This window comes from Hordeum vulgare, chromosome 7H (genome assembly GCF_904849725.1).
Source record: "Hordeum vulgare subsp. vulgare chromosome 7H, MorexV3_pseudomolecules_assembly, whole genome shotgun sequence".
In the NCBI taxonomy this organism is placed as follows: domain Eukaryota; kingdom Viridiplantae; phylum Streptophyta; class Magnoliopsida; order Poales; family Poaceae; genus Hordeum; species Hordeum vulgare.
This window is the reverse complement of record NC_058524.1, coordinates 473,475,385-473,480,287: the sequence shown is the minus strand read 5'-3', so window position 1 is coordinate 473,480,287 and position 4,903 is coordinate 473,475,385.

Below are 4,903 nucleotides of genomic sequence, written 5' to 3'. Positions count from 1 at the left end.
TGCCCCGGTATCGTATCACCATCACATCTTTTGCCTTTACCTTTGTTTTAGTTTGTTCCTTTTCAGTTTTCTTTCTTTTTCTCTAGTAGTTTAAAAGTCTTAGTGTTTTAGTCTTGAGATTTTCTTTGTGTCACCCCCGATGTATTCGAGCTCGTGAGCCATATAATAAACAGTGTCTTAGTTGAAGTGCTTTGCCTCTTGCCATGATCAAAAGAGTGAGAAAAGAACAAAAGCATGAAAGATCATGTAATGATCTTATGGGAAGTGATGGCTTTACATGTAGAAATAATGTTGATTCAAACTTGTTGGGGGTACACAAATGTAGTCCTTGGTCATTATTGCAATTAATAGGAAGTGATAAGGAAGGATAGGTTCACATATAAATATATCATCTTTGACACCATCTATAATTGTGAACACTCACTAAACTATTGCATGCCTAGAAGGAGATGTTGGACAAGGAAGTAAACATAATGAATTGTGTTTGTTTGGTTCCGAACAATGTTATATGATTAGAGATCCCTTAGCATGTGACGATTGCTTCCACCTCATATTAGCCAAAACTCCCGCACCAAGTAGAGATACAACTTGTGCATCCATAAGCCTTCAACCCAGTTTTTCCATGAGAGTCCATCATTCCTACCTATGGATTGAATAAGATCCCTCAAGTAAGTTGTCATCGGTGCAAGCAATAAAAATTGTTCTCTAATATGTATGTTCTATTAGTGTGTGGAAAATAAGCTTTGTATGAACCTGTGATGAGGAAGACATAAAAGCGACAGACTGCATAATAAAGTTCTTTATCACAGGAGGCAATATAAAGTGACTTTCCTCCGCACTAAGAGGACACACATCCAAACCTCAAAAGCGCATGACAACCTCTGCTTCCCTTTGCGAAGGGCCTATCTTGTACCTTTACTTTTTTCCCTTGAGAGAGTCATGGTGATCTTCACCAATTCCTTATTTCCCCTTTTTCTTGGCTAACGTCATATGCTTGGGAAAGATCTATATTCATATGTCAACTTGGAGGTAAGTATTCATGAATTATTATTGTTGACATTACCCTTGAGGTAAGCAGTTGGGAGGCAAAACATCTTTCTCTGTGTCCAGCTGAAACTTTGATCTCATGAGTACACCGTGAGTTGTAGCAATTGTAGAGAACGAAAGAATAATTGAGTATGTGGATTTGCTTTACAAGCACTTATTTGACTCTTTCTGATGTTGTGATAAATTGCAATTGCTTCAATGACTAAAGGCTATCGGTTGTTACTTCTCGGTAAGGTTCTTGATCCATGCTTTACTTTGTGAAGAAATTATCACTTTAGCATCAGAGATTATATGTTGATATGGCTGTTCTGATCAGTATCATGATGCATGCATGTTCGTATCTTGTTTTGTCGACACCTCTCTCCCTAAACATGTGGACATATTTATTGAGCTAGGCTTTCGCTTGAGGACAAGCGAGTTCTAAGCTTGGGGGAGTTGATACGTCCATTTTGAATCATGTTTTCATGTTGATATTTATCGCTTCTTGGGTTGTTATTTCACTTCACGGTACAATACTTATGCCTTTTCTCTCTTATTTTGCAAGGTTTACATGAAAAGGGAGAATACCGGCAGCTGGAATTCTGGCCTAAAAGAGGAGTAAAGTTGAGATACCTATTCTGTTTAACTCCAAACGTCGTAAAAATCAACGAGGATTTTTTTTCCGGATTTATAAAAAATACTGGGCCGAAGAAGCGCCAGAGGGGCGCCAGCAGGTGGCCACAAGCCGGCTTGGCGCGGCCACCCCCTGGCCGCGCCAAGGGGGCTTGTGGGAAGCCTGCTGGCCCACTGGCCCCCCTCTTCTGCTATATGAAGGGTTTCGTCCAGAAAAAAATCAAGGAGGAGCTTTTTCGGGGATTCGCCGCCGCCACGAGGCAGAACTTGAGCAGAACCAATCTAGAGCTCCAGCAGGACGATCCTGCCGGGGAAACTTCCCTCCCGGAGGGGGAAATCATCGCCATCGTCATCACCAACACTCCTCTCATCGGAGGGGACTCGTCACCATCAACATTTTCATCAGCACCTTCTCATCTCCAAACCCTAGTTCATCACTTGTAACCAACCTCCGTCTCGCGACTCGGATTGGTACGTGTAAGGTTGCTAGTAGTGTTAATTACTCTTTGTAGTTGATGCTAGTTGGATTATTTGGTGGAAGAGTTTATGTTCAGATCCTTGATGCTACTCATTACCTCTCTGGTCATGAATATGATTATGCTTTGTGAGTAGTTACTTTTGTTCCCGAGGACATGGGATAAGTGATGCTAATAGTAGTCATGTGAATTTGGTATTCGTTCGATATTTTGATGTGTTGTACGTTGTTTTTCCTCTAGTGGTGTTATGTGAACGTCGACTACATAACACTTCACCATTATTTGGGCCTAGAGGAAGATATTGGGAAGTAGTAAGTAGATGATGGGTTGCTAGAGTGACAGAAGCTTAAACCCTAGTTTATGTGTTGCTTCATAAGGGGCTGATTTGGATCCACTAGTTTAATCCTATGGTTAGACCTTGTCTTAATTCTTCTTTCGTAGTTGCAGATGCTTGTGAGAGGGGTTAATCATAAGTGGGATGCTTGTCCAAGTAAGGGCAGTACCCAAGCGCCGGTCCACCCACATATCAAACTATCAAAGTAACGAACGCGAATCATATGAACATGATGAAACTAGCATGACAGAAATTCCCGTGTGTCCTCGGGAGCGTTTTTTCCTCCTATAAGACTTTGTCCAGGCTTGTCCCTTGCTACAAAAGGGATTGGGCCACTTTGCTGCATCGTTACTACTTTTGTTACTTGTTGCTTGCTACGAATCATCTCACCACACAACTACTTGTTACCGATAATTTCAGTGCTTGCAGATATTTCCTTGGTGAAAACCACTTGTCAGATCCTTCTGCTCCTCGTTGGGTTCGACACTCTTACTTATCGAAAGGACTACGATTGATCCCCTATACTTGTGGGACATCAGTCTTCAAACCACCAAAATCACTAAGGGGCACTAGATGCACTTACAAGGTCGTTGAAGACCAGGAGTAGCTTACGAGGTTCCGAGGCAGGAGGCCCTGCCTCGTTCGATCGTTGTATCTTTGTGCTAGCCTTCTCTAAGGCACCTCATGTTTTATGTCTATACTCAGATATTTGTTGCTTCTGTTGACTCGTGTGTTTATCGAGCTTCTGTATTCTAGCCCTCGAGGCCCCTGACTTGTAATATGAAGCTTGTATGTTTTATTTGTGTCTAGAGTTGTGTTTTGATATTTTCCCGTGAGTCCTAGAGCTTGGTCGTACGCATTTGCGTGTATGATTAGCGTGCGATCAAATCGAGGGCGTCACAAATTGGTATTAGAGCCGACTGTCTGTAGGTAGCCCCCTTTCCAACGCCTTGGCCGAAGTTGAGTCTAGTACTTGAAAATTTTACTGACTTTGATATTGTGGCTTACGGGCCCACATCTCAATCGGGTGGTATTAGTATCTTTTACTCCTTTTCTATACTCTGGGTTCTACTCTCTCTTCTCTTTCGGGTTAAAGAATTTACTAACTCTAACATTAGGTTCTCGTAATCACATCGACCCGGAGGGCTGGACAATCTACTGTTGTTCTTCTAATAATATATTGCACACACTTTCATTTGACATCCTTGAATCTTCCTTTTCAGATGCATCCCGCAAGGCAGGTCATACGCGTGACTATGGCTATCGATCCGACTGGGTTCCCGACCATTCTGGTCGACCTCTTGACCAAGCTGGGATATCGCTCGTACCCCGAGTACACGGTGTATGAGGACTTCCGTGAGTTCAATCAGTACCACTACCAGGCGGAGGTTCGAAGATATCTTCGATTGGACGGAAACTTCCACCAACGAGCTTCACACCTTTTGTGCTGTTGGGTTGTCGATCGATATGGCCGTCCATGATGCGGCCTATATCTCTATCACCCGTCTCCGTGGAGCATACACTTGCCTGGAGGATACTGATTTCAGATACATCCCATATACTCATGCCAGGGATAAGACTGGATCTCATCTCACTGCCTACACTGCTCGCGTTCGGGAGCGCAACGACTAGTGCTACGTTGTTATGTGTACCCCCTACGTGAGGTGTCGCTATGACGCACATGTTCTGGTGCAGTACACTGAGGTGCTGGATCGTGCCTTCCGAGCTCAGAATGTGGAGTTGTACGCCACGCGTACCCGTGTTTGTGATGTGTTGACACAACTGCAGCCAGCAGTCAACGCGAGGATCCACCCTGCATTCATCCTCCAGCAGTGCAGGACAGAGCTACCACCAGGTCTTGAGTGGCATGCTATTGGAGGTCGTACCCCTGCACTTGGACCTCTGCTACCCGAGTCGATGCGGTACGAGCACATGAGTCACCACGGATACAGCATCCCGGTCCTAGGTTCTCCTATGAGTGTCACCGTCTGCTACCTGGAGTTAGCCGTTTTGTCCGATGTTGATGTAGCATTATCGCTATGTATCATTGTTGTATCCCCCCACCGTGTGCCTGCGTGCTGCCTAGAGAGTCCATGTTATCGTCTAATGCGCCCAGGTTATCGCCAAATTTCGAGTTTGTAATCGATGGTGTGTAATCGAATTTATGTATGGGTGTGTATGTCGAACTCAACTACTATGAAGTATCAATGGAATTTCCCTTTCGTCATGCTTGATTACTTCATGAATGCCTAAAATGCCTTTGCAATTACATTAAGCTAAACTACCCCTGTTAAATATTTAGCAGGATGGTTAGACCAATTGGCCACCCATGTGGCCCCACCAACGATGCAGCACCCCCGCCTCCTGAATATATGGCAGGGATGATCCAACATTTTGAACTGAACCGCCAGTTTATGCAAGGGATCATGGACCA